Genomic DNA, 22,093 nt, shown 5'->3' with positions numbered 1-22,093 from the left:
CGCGTCTCGGCAGCCTCCACCCACCGGCCCACCCTACATTTAGCGCATCATGTGATCCGGGTAAGTCATTTGCAAGTACAACAGTTCCCTGGGTTGCCCCCCATTCATTTCCTGAGAACTGCAGAGAGCAGCTGAGAGGCTCTACCCGTGCGTGTGCGAGTGTGCGTGTGAGTGTGCGCGGGTGACGCCGTGTGTGTGTGTGTGAGCGTGAGTGTGTGCGCGCGCGCGTGTGAGAGCGAGAGAAAGGGAGAGAGAGGGGGACTCTGGGTGAGGGAAAGAAAACAATTTCTCCTGCTCTGCAGCTTCTGTTCAGGTCTGTGCCGATTCTGTTTCTTATCAAAATAAACAACCCCCTCCTCTTTTTTTTTTTTTTTTCCTGGTGCCATCCCAGATCAGACCGTAGTCTCTTAACGTGTTTTATTTTTCTTCTGTCATCTGCTCAAGTTAAATCATTTTGGTTGGTCTGTGTTCTTAAAGGGGGAAAGTGTTGGGAAGCGGGGCGGCGTGGGGGCGAGAGGGAGGGCGACGCTTTTGCAAAGCAAGTAGCGTCTGTTGGATTCGTGAAGAAAGGAGGTTTCTCTCCCCCCCACCCCATTTTTTTTTTTTCTAAAGAACTTACCAAGTAGCGTGAATTAAGCAATATTTTTCTATCCCTAGTGGAATTGTTGTTTGCAGTGTTTGCCTGACAGTTGCCAAGGATGGGAAATAAAACACCAGGGCTGAATTGGGGGTGCGGGGGAGCTTGTGGAAGTAGTTTGCTCCCAGGAATAGAGCGAGTTGGGTGACGAGCTGCCCCACCGGGCCGTGTGGGCTGTGGGTGTGCATTGGAGAGAGCGGAGGGGAAGGGGTTAAAGCGGAGATGACACTGCTGGCATGAATAGTGGTCCTGGTGCCACATTCATTATTGTCTCTGGTCGTAATGATGTGTAACTGTCACTTGCTACAGTGCCTGGTCCGCGGAAGTGGCCGGGGGGCTGACCCGAGGCTGTTATTTTCAATTACGGGGGACCTGGCCGGAGTTGACAAGGGGCAACTTTGCAGGGCCACCCGGGCGGGAAGCCCGCGGAGCCGGCCTGGGAGCCACTTCTTGCCTTTAGAGGAGGACTCGTACTTGACCTCCGCGACATTAGTTGGTGTTCGCGTTAGATGCTCCCCTACGGGGCGAGTCAGTCCTGCTTTTCTTGGGCAGAGAACTGCCTATTAGAACTTTGAAAACTTTCATCTTTGGGGAAAAGGGTGGGGTGCACTCAACAGTTCAGTTTCGAAGTGCATTTGGGGCAAAAGCTTGGAAAAAGTACCAATTCCTTTGTTACATGCCCTGCAGCTTCCCAGCCCCCTTCACCCTGCGCTTCGAGTTTTGCATACTTTAATAGTAATAGCCTTAATTCAGCTGGTAAAAGCTGACTGTGTTGAGTTAGAGAGTATTAGTACAACGGAATGTGTAATCTGGATAAACAGTTTGCGTGGTTAATATTGTCAGCTCTCTAATTTAACTGTACAGATGGTTTAAGTGTCGCGCTGTATGGATTGTTTTAGGCAATTCCACTGGCTAATAGGATCCTCAGCCGAGCCCTCGGATGTTTTGTTTTAAATCAGCTTTAATATTCTCTCAGTTTCCCTGAAACACCAGGGAGAGGAGCCGCTCTATTTACATTTAGTGCATGTGCATCTAGTGGCTTCGGTAGACATCTGCCAATCAACGGACGTCATTCTGCAAATCCACCTAGACGCCTGCATGCCCTCTTCCTACTGGAGGATAGAGTTGTTCAGCTAAGTAAATGCCTTGAAATGAATTTGGTGATTTTTAACGGGCAGCAGCTTGTGATGGGGGAATAGGAGTGGTCGCTTCGAAGGCTGGGTGTATTCCTTCTTCTAAGAAAGGCTTTTTGAAATTGGCATTGAGCAAAAACAGTGACCCCTCACCTAAAAAATAAAATAGGCTGGTAGTGCTATTTGTAAACCTCATTCAGATGTTGTTTACATTTTTAAAAACCACATAGAAATGGGTTATGATAAAGGGGTATACTTTTAGGCTAGAAAATGTTTAACTTTAGCAGCTTGGAAATGAGATGTTGAAGGACAAACATTCGGTTGCATAAGTTGTATCTTTATGGCTGCAGCCTGGTCAATTGGAGTAGCTTAAACTGAACTGAACTGAACTGAAACTCCTTTGAGTTGGGGGGAAAGAGTTTTGAGCATACCAGAATTGACAGGAATCTGTAATGTAAATAGGAAAGGGGTTTATTATTTTACCTTCTATGAAATATACTGAAGCTGGTAAAAGTTGGGATGGTTTCACAGAACATTGTAATAATTTATGCCCTAAAATTGTATTATCGCTGTGGGAAATAAAGAAACATCCTTGAGGGGTTTCTTTGTATTTTTGAAATATTTCAGTTATTCAGTAGTTTCACTACTAACTGAAACATTAGTGTTTAAACATATTTAAAAGAAACTTCTGTCAGTTAAAACTTTATTTTGGAATGCTTTGAATGACTATTTACTGAATGAAAATGGTTGCACTAATGGCCCTTTAATATATATATTTTTCTTCTGAAAATTCCTTTGCCACAGCTGAATGTCCTTTGGTAGAAAATTGGTCCTGGTATAGCATTTGAGACCTTGACCTTAGCAACTCTTGGCTGGTGCTTGTTTACTACAGCTGCAGCCTATGTGTGTACAGAAAGGGAGGGACTGCAAACACTGAAGCGCTCTTTCCCCAGGCCGAGGGAAAAACAAATCAGGATGCTTGACAGTCTTTCCAAAGAGCACCCATCAGGCATGTAATAGTGTTAGTGTTCTGGTCATTTAAAAAAAATATATGTTCCTGGGGAATTACTTCCCAGCCTCCTGGGAAAGGTAAACATTCTCTTCGGCAGACTCAGAGTGGGTCTTAGATGTCATATCCTGAAGCAGGCTGCTATCAACGTAATGAAATAATTTAGTCTTAAATGCAGGTGTGTTTTCTAAGATGACATAAGGGGTTAGGCCTTTAGGCCTGTATGGCAGCATTTTGAACTCAGGCCCGTGTTGGTTAATCTGGAGTGTTGAGTATCTTGAACAGTGAAGTGATACTGCTAGCTAGATGAGCGTATAAACGTCTTGGACATTTTCATGGTGGTACAACATGGAATGTGTGGAATTTCATGTTTATGCAAATTAACATGAGGTTAATCACATTAAATTGGGGGGTGTCAAATGGTTTCTTTATATCATGAGAGTAACAGTTATCTTCGTGTCAACTTCATAAATCTAGCGGTAGATGATTTAATCATGTATTAATGCAAAATAGTTTGTAATCCACTAGAAATGGCACAAACTTATTTGAAAAGTTATTCTTTCTTTGAATAACTTTTCTTACTTGTGCTTCCATGTTGATTAATGAACACGAGCTAAATATTCCAGAAGAGTTTTGTTCAGAATTTACACCATGATTATCTTTTTTTTTTAAGAACACAACTTTCATTTTTGTAAATAATTCCTAAAATAGGTTGCTGTGGCTTACCTTTATCATTTATTTACATTTTGAAAATCCCATAGGGTACTATAGTGGAAATTTCTGTATTTTTGCCCAGTGTTCATTTATTTTCCATTTTAAAATTTATGTTTGTTTTTTCAGCCGACAAATTACGTGCGCCTTTCCATCCTAAGTATGGACAAAATGTAAGAGTAAAAATATTAAGATTAAATCACTGGCAGCACCCTATAACCACAGCCTTAACTCATCTACCACAACCAGGGTTCTCAAAATCAAAACGCAAGTAAACAGATGGGCCTTCCCCTGTGCCCAGAAGGGCAGTAGCCTTAGGCTCTGTGAGACCTGCTTGGTTTCTAGGTCCCAAGCCCTTCCAGAGATCTGTCTGACTTCAGCTGGCCAGAATTCATTGTCAGGGCCTAGACCGGCCACACCCCATCTGATGTCAGCTTTTGAGTTTTTGCGGTAGGGAACACATGCTGTGGATTAAATGGTTACTTTCTCTATATATTCTCAGTAATTATGTTACAAAAGGATTTTTCGGTTTAGGGTGTTTATTGTCATAAAAGTGGCTACTTGAGTAGTCCTGTTGCCCCATAAAAATTTGTTTTGGTCTGTCAGTAGATTACAGGATACCCAGAATTCTCAGAGATGGTCTTTCTTCTGTCTTTTTTTTTTTTTTTAACTCAAAGTCATACTTTTCTTCTGTGGCTCATTTGATGGTGTATATTTTTGAATATTTATTAAAAGCAGTTTTGGGGCTGGTCCAAACAGCATTGCTGTTTAGGTACAGATGGAGCAGTAGAAAGCCCTTGCTGCTTTATTGCTGTGTAGAAGATGAAAAAATTATAGAGCTTTGAGAAAGTTTTCCCACCCCCATCAGAGGCAATAGAAGCTGCCACTGTTAAAATTTGCTGCCCTTCACATCCAGGAATTGTGTTTTATATGCTCCATTCACCGTATATATATATGGCTTTTCACAATAATTGCTGGAATGATGTGTATATATGTAGTATATATAACTGTAGTCTATTTTAGGTACGTACATATGTATATATATGTATATATATAGTATTTATATTTATGAATGTGAGTTTTTATATTCTCTAGTTATATTGGTATATACCCCATATATAAACTGTATATATTATGACCACGAATTATGGTAAAAAGCCCTCTTCCCACTTATATATATAAAAAAAGAAAAACAGGCAAACTTTGTTTTGTTTTTTCAAATTCTATATTGGGGGATACTACTTTCGCTTAAGTTTAACGAGCCAACTTATAACAAAACATGAAAACAACCCTGCCCCAAAGAAAACAAAGCAACTGACTTAAATGACAAGGAAGGTAAATGATTATAAAGCACCAGATAAATAACTGTAAAGGAAACCTTCATTCATTTCAGAATTGGGTGTCTGCTCAGATTATACATCCTGGAATCAGGACTGATTTAAGTGGCAGAGATACTGCAGCTTGAGTGTTGCTCTCTCAGTTACTAACTCTGGATGACCTTGATTACATTTTTTAACTCTTTCAAGCCTGTAAAATGGGAAAGACAGCATGCAAGTTTACAGGGTGGTGGTGAGGGTAAGACGAAATAGTGTAGGTAAAAATCACTGTATAAACCTCAGGAACTGTGTGACAAGTGATTTGACAGAAAAATCTCTCCCTCCCCAGCCCCCATCCCCTGCCCTAAAAGGGACGAACTTTCCAGTCCCTCAAAGTGAGCATATAAATTACACTTATGGAGAAGGAATTTCCGAGTGTGGGTAGAAAACTTCTGGCAGTCAAAGGTCATGAATTCCATTCCTGTCTCACCAGAGATTTGCTCTATGACCTTGAGAAAGTCACTCTTAAAAAGTTTCTATGTAGCTGATATAAAAGTTACTGACTGTTAATATTTATATAATGCAGGTGAAGCATCTGAGCTTTTTCAAAGGAAGATACATGAAAATAGTTTCTGTGATCATTTATAAAAAGTAGAAAATAAAGATCAACAAGGATTATTTAGAGATTATAAACCTCCGGGCTACTTCTTCAGTGAGTGAACTGAAACCTCTATCAACTGGTCATTAGAAATGCCCTTAGTTTTTTTTTTTTTTTTAATGGAATCATTAAATTTGTGCTGTTGTACTATAATTTAGAACCATCTATTGAACTGCAGATCCCCAGTTAAGCCAGGATTCTGTTGATTAAGCTATGTCTGATTTATGGTTGAGTCTCTTGGTTAGACTCAAACATTGTTGCAATACAGCATATGCACAATAAAGAAAGGTAGTGATGGGGATCTTAAATGGGTATTTGAAAATATACTGCCACACATTTTCTTTTATCTGTGCACATTTTTCTGCCGTGTGTACTTTTTTTAAACACACACATTTTGGAGAAAATTAAGAGCAATAATAATTTACATAGTTTTTCACCGGCTGCATTTTCTCTAATTAAGAAACACAAGTTTTTTCACACTCTTTGCTCTTAGACTCAAAAGTAGCTCATCAATATAACTCTTTCTGTGTCACACATACACCTTGCCCACCTCCTGTTCATGTTGCAACTATCACTGTAAACATCACTTTCTGTGATAAACATCATTTATCATCCCTTGCTTGTAGAATACACTGGGTTCTAGGCTGTAATCTCTGGCTCCATAGCATACGATATTCCTTCTGATGTAATTGCTCCTTGATTTGTCTTGTCGCTTCCCAGTAATAAGCCCCTTGAGAGCAGGAAATGAATCTTCTTCATAGTTCCTTTCTTGGCTTCGAACATAGTGACTGATCATATAGTGCTAAAAAAGTACTTACTAAAGAAACTAATTGAGAACTGTCCATATGACTGTCCTTTTAGTAACCAAGTGCCAAATATCATGGTCATTTCCTATCTATATCTTTTCATTTCCAGTAAATGTATTCACCTCTGTTAGCCATTCCACAGTTCACTGCATTTTTCTGAACTTTTTCCTCCTCGTAGTGGAGTTAACTAATGCTGAATTTAAACCCTTAAGCAACCCAGTTTCTAGCCGTCTATGTGGGCAGGTTGGTTCTTCACGTCTTAGTTCACTCATTGATAAAAACAAAAACAAGAATATGCAATGTCAACATTGCAGGATGTTTTTGAGGGTCAAAATTGTGGTAATGCCTGCAAAACCTCCAATATGTAGAACCTTGTACGTATTTTGTTGTAGTTGTCACTAAATCGCGTCTGACTCTTTGCAACCCTGTGGACTACAGCATGCCGGGCTTCCCTGTCCTTCACTATCTCCTGGAGTTTACTCAAGACTCATGTCCAGTGAGTCATTGATGCCATCCGTCCCTCTCATTCTCTGTCTCCCCTTCTCCTCCTGCCCTCTGTCTTTCCTTGCATCAGGATCTTTTTTTTTTTTTTTTCAATGAGTCGGCTCTTCTCATCAGGTTGCCAAAGTATAGGAGCTTCAGCATCAGTCCTTCCAGTGAATATTCAGTGTTGATTTCTTTGAGGATTGACTGGTTTGATCTCCTTGCTGTCCAAGGATGTCAGGAGTCTTCTCTAGTTCTGCAGTTCGAAAGCATCAGTTCTTTGGCATATTTAGTGCTCAGTAAATATTAGTCTGCTCAAAAGGTACCAACTTCCAATTATAAGATTAGTAGTTCTAGGGATGTAACATGCAACATATTAAATACAATCAACACTGATGTATGTTATATACAAAAGTTGTTAAGAGTAAATCCTAAGTTCCTACCACATCACAGAATTTTCTTATAGTTTTGTATTTATATGAAATGTGGGATGTTTACTAAATTTACTGTGGTAATCATTTTATGATATATGTTACACTTTAAATTTCTACAGTGTTATATATCAATTATATCTCAATAAAACTGGAAGAAAAAAACTTTAATCTCTTCCAGTATATTGATTCCTCTCTTAAAGGCAGCTGTTGACAAAATAACCGCTCTGTAGTGTGCGACTGCTACAATGCAGAAATTAGGCACTGTGCTTTTCCAGTCTTAGGTTACTTAATATGTACTTTTTAGTAACCAGGCATGTATAGTTGACTTTCAAATAATTGCCACTTGGAATACTACATGTGGAGACCCCTAAACTGCCTTTTGTACAGTGGATTTTGACTTAGGAACATCAGTTCATGGAGGCATCTTTTAGCTCTTGTAAGACGGGGCTGTCTGCCAAGTAGTAGTCTGCCCCCTCCTGCCAGCCATGATTTTGCTGTTTGTGATAATAATTTCAAATTTGAGAATGTTGCTGCTCTTTGCCTTTCATTAACAAACTGAGTAGAAAAAAGGGAAAATGAAATTCCTGCTTCAGGTTGTGAGAAGACCGAACCAAGTGTCAGTCGCTGTGACTGTCCTTTCAGTAGCTAAGTGTCAGATATCATGGTCATTTCTTATTTGTGCCTTTTCATCTCTAATAAATATATTCACTTCTTTTAACCATTTCCCAAGTCACTATATTTTCCTGAATTTTTTTTTTTCTGCTTATGAAGAGAAGCCCAGTTGAGACAAAGAAATCATTAGGTGTGCTGAAAATTGGTGAATCTTTATTGAAAATGTTTAATGGAGGTAAGCTAATAAATTGTAAAAAAAAAAAAAAAAAATGCTAGAACATACAAAATGCTATGCATCTGTTTTTAATAACGCCATTTAAAAGATTGTGTATAATTACAGATTTTGTAATATTCCTTTGGGAAAGGGTGTCCTTTAAAATGTCAGTCTAAACCCTTAACTTATACATATTTGAGTTTTGTACAAGTTTGTCAGAGTACATTTATATTAGAAACATAAGCTTCCTTCCTTTATTTATTAAATATTCATTGAGTATGTATGCATGATATTATGGTTTCTGTTTTATAGATGTGGAAACTGATTTTCTGAGTCATGTCTTCATTGGCAATAGCCAGTTAGATTTAAGCAGAGATTTGAAGACTGAAAAACCTTTGAACTATCTTCTGTGTTATCCCTATCTCCCTTCAGTATTAAATATGCTATTCCAGTTAGTCTTACTGTAGAGAATTAGAGCACAAAAATGGGAGTCTTAGACAAATAGATGTTGTCTTTAGAGGCTGTTTTATTTTACTTGTAGATTAAGTTGATATACTTTTACTAGAATACATTTACTAGAATATCTACTTCAGTGTAGAAGCCAATTCTGTGTTTGCTGATGTATGTACTAAAACAAATGGAGACAATCCAAAGAAATTATTTTAGAAGGCAACTCTATAGAATGTTCCATAATGTTAATAGTAGACCAAGAAATTCTGGCCAGTATGCATTTCGTATTTGATAAAAGCTGAAAGCAGGAGGAGACGGGGACGACAGAGGATGAGATGGTTGGATGGCATCATCGACTCAATGGACGTGAGTTTGGGTGGACTCTGGGAGTTGGTGATGGACAGGGAGGCTTAGTGTGCTGTGGTTCGTGGGGTCACAAGGAGTTGGACACGACTGAGCGACTGAACTGAACTGAAAGCTATTAAAGTCAGAGACATAATAAAAGTACTAAAAATGTATTATCCATGTTAAAAATGCCTTACTTACTCATGTGACTTATGCTTATTTAGCTCCTACCATGTGTCTGGATTTATGTATGAAAGTGGGTAGGACATCATCAATTGCTTGAAAATCAAGTGAGGTAAGGCTTATGCAGATAATTATAATTCAGGGTAATTTGTGATACATGGATCAAGTGCTCTAAGATGTTTCAACAAAATGTAGGGGAGAAAAATTGCTCCAATTTGGGAAATCAAAGGTTTCAAGTTTTTAGTGGATATGTGGCAAAAGTCCTTCATGGAAAATGTTTACTTTATAGAAAAGAAAAGGCAAACCTGCCAGAGGAGAGCTGTTTTGGCATCTATGGTGATTTCACACCTCCTTTTCTGTTATCTTTTAGAGCTGATGGCTTTTGGTGTTTTGGCGATCCTCTATTTGCTGTATTACCAGAAAATTTTCTTTTCCAAAAAATAGATCCTGGGATATGCTTGGCTAGTATGCACACAGTGTTAACAATGAATTTTTTTTTGATTCATTATTTATTATTATTTCTTGAAATTAAAAAAAAGTTATTTATTTTAATTGGTGGCTAATATTGTGGTGGTTTTTGTCGTACATCGATGTCAATCAGCCATGGGTGTACATGTGTCCCCCCATCCTGAACCCCCCTTCTACCTCCCTCCCCACCCATGTTACAATGAATTTAGAGAAGGTTTATTTGGATAATAAAAATAATAATAATGATGGTTGATTAATAAAGTTAAAAAAATACAGTTGATATGAAGCTGTCTAATGAAATTTTTTTTCATATTGCTGAAGAGGTTTGATATATATTTTATTTATAAATGATGGGAATTTTAGCCTTGACTAAAAGCCTTAACATATAAGTATAAAATCTTTTTTTCTACCTAAGATCAACGAAAGGGAAAGCTTTAAAACTGATCAGTTTTACAGAAGATCAGAGCCAGTTGAAGGGATATTTAGAAAGGAACTTTGTTAGAGTGGTTGAATATCTGAAGAGGGCTCTTCTGTGGAATGTGCATTCGCTTTTCTTCTGTAGGTATAAATACAGGACACTTAAGCAAACACATGAAATACTTCATTTTGAGAGATCATATAATAAGAAACAAATGAACTCTTAATGAGTCTATAAAGAGCATTGATGGAATTTTTATTGTGCACTGAGCCGTCTATTGAGTATATTGGGACTATACCAAGGCTCTAGGCAGAAGCAGTTGTGTTATATGTATAAGTAGCTTTGTAATTAAGACAGTTTAGTAGAATACCTGAGAAGTAGGGGCCAGCAAAAAATTTGCTTAGTGCTTTGGGGTTCATAAAGTGGTTTTAGTTTCATCCTTACAATCCTGTAAAATCAGATTATGAATATAAAATAGCTTGAAGACAGCCAAGTAAAAACTAGAACCTTGATTTCCAGTACCAGTAAGATAATTTGTTTCCATTTCATTCCATTGCTGTCTTCCTACTTGATTTTAGTTTTAACCAGTGGACATTTGGGTAGTCTACATTGTATACAGAGGTGCTGCTGCTAATGTTTAGCTTAGATGGGCTATTCACTGAGTATAATTGGGTATAATTGGTTGAATTTTTATCTCCTTCTGAAGCATTTTTAAGGAGTATATCAAACTCCATATATAACAGCTTGGATAGATCAGCCCAGTTAATCTTAGACGAGACTAGGAATGCATTCATATTCTGAAGAAAGTTAGGGAGGTGGTTCGTATCAGGGGTGATACTAGGTGCTGAGAATAGTTAGATAAATAAAACACGGGCTTTGTCCTAATGTATAGGTGGATTGGGGAAAATAGAAAGCACAGCTGAATCCAAAGGAAGGGCCATGCTAGTGTATCCTGCTTCAGTTTATTTTCTTCGCGTAGATCTTTTATGTGCCTAAAAATAATACCCTGGAGAATCTTAGGTTTCTGTTTTAGTCTCTTTTAAGTACTTTTAATCTTAGCAGAAAACCTTTTTTTCCATTTAAATGTGATTTTCTAAGTTTTTTCTTTTTTCAAAAACTGTATATTGCACATTTATTATACGTAAAATGTTTATATACATTTTAAAGATATTCTTTAATGTTTACAACCAACTCAAAGCTAGATATTTATGGTATCTAAGTGTGAATTCTTTCTTTTTGACTAGTTTTTTGAAGGATTACCACTTCAGCTCTATAGGAAATAAGCTTTGTAGAAACTCACTTGTTGAGCAGTGTTTACAAATATATCTCTTTGTTAAAAGTAGGTACATGAGTGTGGAGACTTTAAACTTCATTTTATTTTGTATATTTTGAAAGCATGTAGTATTTTTATCAATAGCATTTTTGTCTTAGTTATTACACAGTAATGGTACATCTTATAATCAGTGGATACAATGAAATACGGTAAATGTCCACTTGTTCATTTTTTTCTCCTGTTACACCATCAGCATGCTCTGTTAGGAATGAGGACATTCTCTTATAAAATTGTGATACTATTATTACATCTCAGAAAACAGTAACTCCATAATGTCACCTAATATCCAGTCTATATTCAACTTCTCCAATTGTCCAAAAATGTCTTTTACAGTTTTTTTTTATCCAGCATTTAATCACATTTCATTCATTGCAATTGACTAAAATTTTTATTACTATTGTGTACCATCTACTAACCTGCCCCTCCCTCCTTATCTTTTAAGGCATTGCTGTTCATTTTGTTTCATCCACTTTTTTTGTTTTTATTTTATTTTTGGAGTATAATTACTTTACAGTGTTGTGTTGGTTTCTGCTGTATAACAGAGTGAACCAGCTATATGTATACATACGCCCTCTTCCTCTTGAGCCTCCCTCCCACCGCCCCCTTTCCACCCTTCTAAGTCGCCACAGGAAACCTAGCTGGCTTCCCTGGGCTATACAGTCGCTTCCCTCTAGCTATCTATTTTAAACCTGGTGGTGTATATATGTCAACCCTGTTCTTCCAGTTTCTCCCACCCTCTCCTTCCCCGACTGTGTCCACACTTCTGCTGTCTATGTCTGTGTGTCTATTCCTGTCTTGCAAATAGGTTCATCGGTACCATTTTTCTAGATTTCATATATATACATTAGTAGACAATATTTGCTTTTCTTGTTCTGACTTCACTGTGTATGAGAGACTCTAGGTCCATCTGCATCACTACAAATCGCCCAATTGTGTTCCTTTTCATGACTGAGTAGTATTTCATTGTGTATATGTACCACATCTTCATTATCCATTCATCTATTGATGGACATTTAGGTTGCTTCCACTGAAAAAACAGTAAAAAACACAAACACACGGAGGCTAAACAACATGCTACCAAAAGAACCAAGAGATCACTAAATTTCATTTTTACAGTGAACTCCTTTCTCTCTTTTTTACTTGGCTTCCCTTCTTCCTGTAGCCAACAGTAGGATTATATTCCCCCGTAACTCTTGTCATTAGAACTATTATGTGTCTTCATATTTATCTCCATATCTGTGTTACAAACGCATATGTACACATGGTTTTTTGGTCACACTTAGAAAAAAGGTTTTTTTTTGGAGACCTTTTTTTCATGTAGTACTGCCTAAGGGAAATCCTCCCACTTAGCTGCAACAACTCTAACCTGTTAAAAGCAAAACAAAACTGTTGCCTATATTCTAAGGGATGGTTGTATAGTCTTTTTAACTGATAATTTACTAATGGGCAATACTTTGTTTCCAGTTTTTGCCGTTAAAACCAATATTGTAATAAATGTATTACAGACCTATGGTATTGATTACCAGGGTGAGATTATTAATTCAAAATGTTGCCACATTACTTTGAGGAAAGGTTTTTTACCAGCAAAGCAGGGAAATACCCATTTCCTAAAACTCCATCAGCCAAAGTTGACACTTTCCTTCATTTATTATTTCCTGGTTTCTAGTGATCTGGAACAATTTTTCCTATGTGTGTAGGTAATTGGAATTCTTATTCTAAGAGTCACCCTTTATTCCTTGTTCATTTTTCTATTTGGTTATTGTCCTTTTGTGGGAGTTACTTATATATTATGCTGGTTAACCTTTTGTCTGATACTTGCATTGCAGATAATATTTTTCCAAAAACTCATCTTTTGTCTCTTGTCTGTTTAAGAAGTAGCTTTTGGTATATAACATTTTAAATTTTAATATCTTTTTTTCTGTGTTTCTCTGGTTTCCTGTTTTTGTCTCATGTTTTTAAAAGACTTTATCCACTGATAAAGTAGACCTATAATCTATACTTAGGTTTAATTTTTCATTCGACTTTCATCTTTAGTCCATTGGGAAGGTTTAGTTGTATGTATGGTATAAAAGAGGGGATGATGGGGGGTCCAGTTTTAATTGTTTTCAGATGCATATTCAGTCCATTGTATCAGAACCATATTTAAGGTAATATATCTCTTTTCTCAGTCAATATAAATTCCACAGGGTTTGTTTTTTTTTTTAAGAGATATCTTTCTGATATTGGTTTCTAGTTTAATTCCATGTTTTTCAGAGTATGTATGATTTTGAGTCTTTAGAAATTTGTTGAGATTTGTTTTATGGCTCAGAATGTGGTCTGTATTAGTGAAGGTGACGTGTAGTAAATAGTGGATCCTGTGTTGTTGGGTTGTGGAGTCTATGAATGTCTATTAGGTCTGTGTCAGTTTGGAAAGTTGGTGAACGTCCTTTCAGTCTTCTGTATTGTTAACTGATCTTTCTATCTCCTTGTTCTGAAGAGTTTTAATTGTATTCTAACTCTTTGCAGTTCTGTAAGCTTTTGTTTATGTATTTTGAAGATCTGTTTTCAGGTGCAAACACTTTTAGGATTGTTACGTTTTCTCTGTGAATTGACCCCTACATTGTCATGTAATATCCCCGTTTTTCTTTTGTAGAGAACATCTGATTAAGTGTTACTGCTTTCAACTTTTATTTGGAATAATTTGCTCATTTGCATTAAACATTTTGATGTGATTGGGTTTCTCTACTACCTTGCTGTTTGTTTTCTATTTGTCCCTCCTGTTCTTTGTTCTTATCCCTGTTTTGCCTTCTTTAGACTTGATAATTTTTTTAATATTCTGTTTTATCTCCTTTGTTGGCTTATTAGTTGCAGCTCTTTGTTTTATATTTTTTATGTGTGGTTACTTTAGGGTTTACAGTATGCATCATTAAGTTTTCACATTTCCTGTATGATGTCAGAATCTCAGTGTTATACCACCATTTTTTCCTCTCTCATTGTTTATTTTCTTAATATTTTTACTTATACATGTTATAAAACTATTTTAAAAATAGTTTAATTATAAAACCTCTTTGATAGTTTCAACATCTCTGCCATCTCAGGGTCTGATTATGGTGATAGCTTTATCCCTTGACATTATCTTTCCTTGCTTTGTTTTGGTGTCTTGTAATTTTTGATTGGTTGCATGACATTATGTAAAACAAGAGTACAGAGTGAGGTAAATATTATGCTCAGACATGGATATGCCTCTTGTTCTGCGAGGTGTTGCTGTCTGTTAATGGGGAGTGAGTTACTTTGTTCAGTTGATGTGTTGATTCACTGCTTTGTTGTTGCTAGTGAATAGTCATATGACCAGAGACTTCAAGGTCCTGCTGGAATGCATTGCTTTACCTGGTGACTTCTGTGAGACATGGAGTGGGTTTTTCTTCTCAGTGTTCTGGTATACCCTCAACTTTCCACCAGTTCTGAACTCCGGTGACACAAGGGATCATTTTCTGGGCTTTTTGCCTCTGTCTTGCCAGTAGTCTAGGGCATCCCTCATAGCTCAGTTGGTAAAGAATCCACCTGCAATGCAGGAGACCCTGGTTCAATTCCTGGGTCGGGAAGATCCGCTGGAGAAGGGATAGGCTACCCACTCCAGTATTCTTGGGCTTCCCTTGTGGCTCAGCTGGTAAAGAATCCACCTGTAATGTGGTAGACCTAGGTTCCATCCCTGGATTGGGAAGATCCCCTGGAGAAGGGAAAGGCTACCCACTCCAGTATTCTGGCTTGGAGAATTCCATGGACTGCAGTTGCATGGGTTGCAGAGTTGGACACAACTGAGTGATTTTCACTTTCACTTTGGCAGCAGTCTGGGTGAAGTTGTGAATGGATAAGTATGTGGGGGTCTCAGTTTCCCCATACCAGCTACAGTTTTGGTCTGGCCTGGATGACTGAATCTGAGCTGAGATTTTGTTTGCATGTGTATCCCTTTCTTTTTGTGGTAGGTTTTTGTGCCTACGAGTTCTGTATCAATTATGGCTGATATGTTGTTTACATCACTGTAGAATTCTGAGCTTGTGTGGGTTTCTTCCCTTATTTCAGAACCAGTTGAGTTTTAATCTAGTGTTCAGTGCAGAGCAGTTGTGTTCATGACTTCTATCTCTCGCCCAACAGCTGCTATTCTTTGAACCTGGAAAGAGTTTCCCAGTGGCAGGGAACTTCCTCCTCTAGCAGTAGCCCACTTTTTCCTGGAGGGAGCAGGAGTATTTACTGTCATCTTTTCTGTGGCAGATGGCTTTTGCTTAATTTGATATCAGAGACTGGAATGAGGCCAGTTTTTATGATTGTGCCCCAGTGGTATTAGCTGATCTCTACCTGTATGTCATCACTTCCAAGGGTGGCTTTCTTAGGTCTCCTGTTCTTTTTCTAGTCTTTTGTGTTAGCACCTGGTGGAGGATTCTGCAGAAGAGTAGGTGAGTGGTTGTGGAGTATCCTTGCATCTGGGTCTTTCTGATACTAAGTGACTTTGTTAGCCCACATTCAGCTGTTAAACATTTATTATGTTTCTGGTGGTTTCCTACTGCTTAAAAATTAAAAGACAATTTGCAATTGAAGTTAAAAAAAAGTAACAAGATTTATCATTTTAACTATTTTTAAACGCATAGTTCAGTAATGTCAACTGTATTCACATTGTTATGCTGCATGCTTAGTCGCTCAGTCGTGTCTGGCTCTTATGACCCCATGGCCTGTAGCCTGCCAGGCTCCTCTGCCCATGGGGATTTTCCAGGCAAGGATACTGGAGTGGGTTTCCATTTCCTCCTCCAGTTATGCTGCACATCTCAAACATTTTCATCTTGCAAAACTGAAGCTCTGTACCCATCTAACAGAAACTCTCTATTACCCTCTCTTATGGGACCCTGGTAACCATCCTTCTGTTTTCTGTTTCTTATCGGCTTTTATGACTGTTCACTCTTTTTCCATTATCATGGCCGAAGGCAATTCCTACTGTTTCTCTATGAAGGGGCAGTCCTATGAACTGAACCCAGTTCACCTAGTTACCTTGTGACTTAAATTTTTGGTGTCAAAATAATGAATTTGGAGAGGATTCATCTCACATAAGCATTTTCTTTCTTTACCTGCGTAGCTTCAGTTTGCTTTGATGTCATTCTTTGTTTTCTTTGACTTTGGTAATACCCACTAAACTGTGTGTGTATGTATAAAATATAGTAGTGGAAAATTTTTTCTTCTTTAGTTGACTGTTACAATGCATCGGAGGATTTAGGATTTACAGAGTCGGACACGACTGAAGTGACTTAGCAGCAGCAGCAGCAGTATTGACCTATTCTTGCATTAGGGAGCAAACGCTTTTAAAAAATAATTTTTTACTTTTGTGCAACTTGATTCTATTTGATATCTAGGAAAGATATTTAGAATATATACAACTATATTCACACTGTGGTATACATCTATAGTATTTTTCTTGGTTCTGAATCAGAGTTTTGTATAATAATTTATGTACCCACAAAAATTAACTTAGAAAATATTCATGTTTTTCCATGAACTGTAATTGGAATGCTTTTAAAGGGTGATACTCCAGTGTGAACCATAGCCTTTCCCTCACCACCCCTCAGTGGTAGATATGTGATCTTTTTTTTCCAGTTTCTTCTGTTTATTTGTCCATTAATAAGTTTGCAGCTTCTTTTTGTATCAAAGTTTTGGCTATGAAAATTTCCATTTGCTCTTTAAAGCTATTTAATATTGAAATGCAATTGACATATATTACATTTATTAGTTTCAAGTGATTTGATGTGTGTGTGTGTGTGTCTGTATGTACGTAAGTGATTATCACAGTAAGCTTAGTTTGCATCTGTCACCATACATGGTTACAATTATTTTTTCTTGTGAAGGGAACCTTTAAGATTTACTCGCTTCAGTTCAGTTCGGTCGCTCAGTCATGTCCAACTCTTTGCGACCCCATGGACTGCACATACCAGGCCTCCCTGTCCATCACCAACTCGCGGAGTTTACTGAAACTCATCTCCATTGAGTTGGTGATGCCATCCAACCATCTCATCCTTTGTCGGCCCCTTTTCCTCCCGCCTTCAATCTTTTCCAACATCAGGGTTTTTACCAATGAGTCATTTCTTCACATCAGGTGGCCAAAGTATTGGAATTTGAGCTTCAGCATCAATCCTTCCAATGAATTTTCAGGACTGATTTGCTTTAGGGTGGACTGGATTGATCTCCCTGCTGTCCAAGGGACTCTCAAGAGTCTTCTCCAATACCACAGTTTAAAAGCATCAGTTCTTTGGCTCTCAGCTCTGTTTATAGTCCAGCTCTCAGATCCATACATGACTACTGGAAAAACCATAGCTTTGACTAGACAGACCTTTGTTGGCAAAGTAATGTCTCTGCTTTTTAATATGCTGTCTAGGATGGTCATAGCTTTTCTACTGGGGAGCAATTGTCTTTTAATTTCATGGCTGCAATCACCATCTGCAGTGATTTTGGAGCCCAAAAAGTAGTCTGTTGCTGTTTCCTCTGTTTACCCATCTATTTGCCATGAAGTGATGGGGTTAGATGCCCATGATCTTAGTTTTCTGAATGTTGAGTTTTAAGCCAACTTTTTCACTCTCCTCTTTCACTTTCATCAAGAGGCTCTTTAATTCTTCTTCACTTTCTGCCATAAGAGTGGTGTCATTGGCATATCTGAGGTTATTGATATTTCTCCCTGCAATCTTGATTCCAGCTTGTGCTTCAGCCCAGCGTTTCTCATGATGTCCTCTGCATATAAGTTAAATAAGCAGGATGACAATACACAGCCTTGACGAACTCCTTTCCCGATTTGGAACCAGTCTGTTTTTCCATGTCCAGTTCTAATTATTGCTTCCTGACCTGCATACATGTTTCTCAAGAGGCAGGTTAGGTGGTCTGGTATTTCCATCTGTTTCAGAATTTTCCACAGTTGATTGTGATCCACACAGTCAAAGGCTTGGGCATAGTCAATAAAGCAGAAATAGATATCTTTCTGGAACTTTCTTGCCTTTTCAATGATCCAGCAGATTTGGCAATTTGATCTCTGGTTCCTTTACCTTTTCTAAAACCAGCTTGAACATCTGGAAGTTCACAGTTTGTGTATTCCTGAAGCCTGGCTTGGAGAATTTTGAGCATTACTATTAACTATTAGCATGTGAGATGAGTGCAGTTGTGCAGTAGTTTGAGCATTCTTTGGCATTGCCTTTCTTTGGGATTGGAACGAAAACTGACTTTTTCCAGTCCTGTGGCCACTGCTGAGTTTTCCAAGTTTGCTGGCATGTTGAGTGCGGCACTTTCACAGCATCATCTTTTAGGATTTGAAATAGCTCAACTGGAATTCCGTCACCTCCACTAGCTTTGTTTGTAGTGATGCTTCCTAAGGCCCACATGACTTCACATTCCAGGATGTCTGGTTCTAGGTGAGTGATCACACCATCGTGATTATCTGGGTCATGAAGATCTTTTTTGTACAGTTCTTCTGTGTATTCTTGCCACCTCTTCTTAAATATCTTCTGCTTCTGTTAGGTCCATACCATTTCTATCCTTTATTGAGCCCATCTTTGCATGAAATGTTCCCCTGGTACTCTAATTTTCTTGAAGAGATCTCTAGTCTTTCCCATTCTGTTGTTTTCCTCTTTCGTTGCACTGATGACTGAGGAAGGGTTTCTTATTTCTCTCTGCTGTTCTTTGGAACATTACATCCTCAGGACTTATATATTCTATAACTGGAGTTTGTACTTTCTGACCACCTTACCCCGTTTGCCCACCCCCACACTCAGCCTCTAGTAACCACCAGTCTGTTCTCTGTATCTGTGATCTTTGGATCTTGACATGTACACATTTCCTTTGGGAGCTTTTAAATTTGTTACTTTGGGATAAAATGTAATATTCCCTAATACTACATAATTACATTTCTTTAGTATCACATATGTAACTTTTTTTGTATTCCCAATGTTATCTGTTTTTTTTCTTTTTTACATTCTTTCATTAAATAGTCCACAAGATGCTTTGCTGTTTTATTATTTTTCTTTCATAATTCTTTTGGATTTTTAATCATTTCTACTGTTTTTTTGTTTTCTTTTAGTGACTTTTTGCTTATATTTCTTCAATTCTCCTGTTCTACTTTTGTTTTTTGCTTCTTTTTTTTTTTAAGCATTTACTTACGAAGACATTGAAGTTATTAGTGTTCTGAGTATATCCTTTGCTATATATTCTATATATTTTTTTCTTATTTTTTTAATATATTCTATGTATTTTTTATGAAGGAATTACTCTCAATATATCTGGATTGTAATTCTGTTATTTCTTCTTTAAGTCAAGAATTTCTAGGAATATGTTTTTAAATTTTTGATCATTTTTAGGTCTTCATTTTGGGTTTGCATCTAAATTTTGATTTACATTCAGAGATTGTAATTTTTAAAATATTCTCATTTTTAAATCACTGATTTTTTTAATGTCTAAGTATATGGTTTACTTTTATAAGTATTGTCTAGAGATTTGAATAAAGCTATCTTCTCTTGAGGAATGTGATGTTCTATATTTTTTCTGCTAAATTGAATTTATTGATTTGTTTTAAATTAAATTCCTTTATCTTATATTTGTTCTGTTCAATTGGATTAATTCAGAAATTGTGTATTGAGTTTTACATTCTAATATTTTAAAATCTTAGTTAAACTTTTAAAATCTATTTTTTGTTATTTTAAATTGTTGTAAAATATACGTGACGAAAACTTAGCTGCCCTTCTCCATAGCCCTTGGCAAGCACCATCGTACTTTCTGGGTTTTTGCGTCTGACTGTTTTACATACCACATATAGCTACAGTCATATATTATTTGTCATCTTGTCTCTGGCTTATTTCAATTTGCACGTTGTCCTCAAAGGTCAAGTTTATTCTATCATGTGTTAAGTTTTCTTTCGATTTTTGAGATTGAATAACATTGCATTGTATGTTTACTGCATGAACATGGATGGTTGAAAGTCTTTGAGTCTTGCTTTAAATTCTTTTGGGTATATAACTTCAAGTGGAATTGCTGTATACTGTTGTAATCCTTTAATTTTTTGAGAACTTGGTATACCACTTACCATAGGAGCTGTACCACTGCATTTTCATCGGCTACAAGGGGTCCAGTTTCTCTACATCTTGGCTAATACTTATTGTTTTCTGGGCTTTTAAAAATATCTTTCTGGTGGGTTTGAAGTAGCATCTTGTGGTTTTCATTTACATTTCTATAGAGATAAATGATGTTGATCATCTTTTCACGTTCTTTCTGGCCATTTGTATATCTTCTTTGGAGGAATGTCTAAGTCCTTTGCCCATTTTTAATTTGTTTTTTTAATTGCTATTTTTGAATTATAGGAGTTCCTTGTATATTCTGGATACTAATAACCTCTTATCAGATACATGATTTGCAAATATTTTCCTCCTATTCCATGGGTTCCCTTTTCAATCTGTTGATATTCTCATTTGATGCACAGAAGCTCTCAGTTTTCCTTTTTCGTGCAGTTTATCTTTTTTTTTTTCTCTTGTCACCTGTGCATTTGGTGTCGTATCCAAGAAGTCATTGGCAAATCCATTATCATGAAGCTTTTCTCCTGTGTTCTGTTTTAAAAGTTTTATAATTTTATGTCCTCATTAAATTTTGGTAGCTTTGCTTGTGTATTTGCCTGTGTATTGTTAGGTATATATAACTCCATGACTTTTCTTAAAATTCTTCATTTTTTTTTTGGTATTGAATACCTTTAAAATGAAATTCATCCTAGATTGCTATTAATACTGCCATTCCTGTTTTTTCTTTTTGAGAGAGACTTTGAATGCTTCTGATTTTACTGTACCAGTTGACTTAGTTTGGCATTAACTTTTTCTTGTTAATTTGTATTTATAACATATAGTAGTTTTTTTCATCATTTTCTTTTTCTTTCCACCCATTTTATTACTTCTTTTTAATGGTCACATTAACATAATAATAACGATCCCTATGTTTTCCTTGATTAGGATGTTTTTAGTCACTTCATCATACTTTTGTGAATTTAATCAAAATGATATTTATATTTTTAAATTTCCTATGTGACTCCCATCAATTTGGAAGATATGCTGTACTGTGCTGTTTGACTAACAGTAAGTATTTCAACCCCGGCTTCATGTTTATCGCTCATATAGTGCTGATTTGTGACAAAGAAAATGCATCGTTTCTTTAAGACAACTCTGTTCTGCAATTTTTTTTTTTTTTTGGTGATATACTGCCATTGCTATAACATTTTAGTAACAGATAGACACATCTTCAGTGTGTGCAGTGCGAAGGGCCCCCTCTTACGTGTGATTATGTGTGATGCCGTTGGTTAGCTAATTGCTTGCTTTGAAAAGAATCAGGAAATGACTTTCCACTACATCTTACAGTAAGGTGACTGTTTTTCTTACATTCTCTCCTTTGTGAGTTTTCTTTCATTGGTGCCCAGATATAGTGGAGTACCAGTTTAGTTTAGTCAGTTAGTCGTGTCTGACTCTTTGTAACCCTATTGACTGCAGCACACCAGGCTTCCCTGTCCATCATCAACTCCCGGAGCCTGCTCAAACTTAGGTCCATTGGGTTGGTCATGCCATCCAACCATCTCATCCTCGGTTGTCCCCTTTTCCTCCCGCCTTCAGTCTTTCCCAGCATCAGAGTCTTTTCCAGTGAGTCAGTTCTTCGCATCAGATGGCCAAAGTATTGGAGCTTCAGCCTTAGCACCAGTTCTTCCAGTGAGTTTTCAGGACTGATTTCCTTTAGGATTGACTGATTTGATCTCCTTGTAGTCCAAGAGACTCTCAAAAGTCTTCTCCAATACCACAGTTCAAAAGCATCAATTCTTTGGCACTCAGCTGTCTTTTTAGTCCAACTCTCATATCCATACA

The 22,093-nt window shown here is 37.2% G+C and overlaps 1 protein-coding gene across 7 annotated transcripts in view; it reads left to right on the top strand.

Moving 5' to 3' along the window:
- The window catches only part of KLF12 (Kruppel-like factor 12), a 528,361-nt gene continuing 506,268 nt past the window's right edge, over positions 1–22,093 (top strand). For 4 of the 7 annotated variants that reach the window (XM_010839647.1, XM_010839656.1, XM_010839653.1 and 1 more), the window contains exon 1: positions 68–313. The gene's annotated coding sequence lies outside the window, so the exon portion shown is untranslated. The other 3 variants (XM_010839655.1, XM_010839659.1, XM_010839654.1) reach the window with 3 other exon arrangements.

This window comes from Bison bison, unplaced genomic scaffold, assembly GCF_000754665.1.
Source record: "Bison bison bison isolate TAMUID 2011002044 unplaced genomic scaffold, Bison_UMD1.0 scf7180017864128, whole genome shotgun sequence".
Classification (NCBI taxonomy): Eukaryota; Metazoa; Chordata; class Mammalia; order Artiodactyla; family Bovidae; genus Bison; species Bison bison.
Note: the sequence above shows the minus strand (reverse complement) of the source record. Positions and strands in the feature narration are given on the sequence as shown.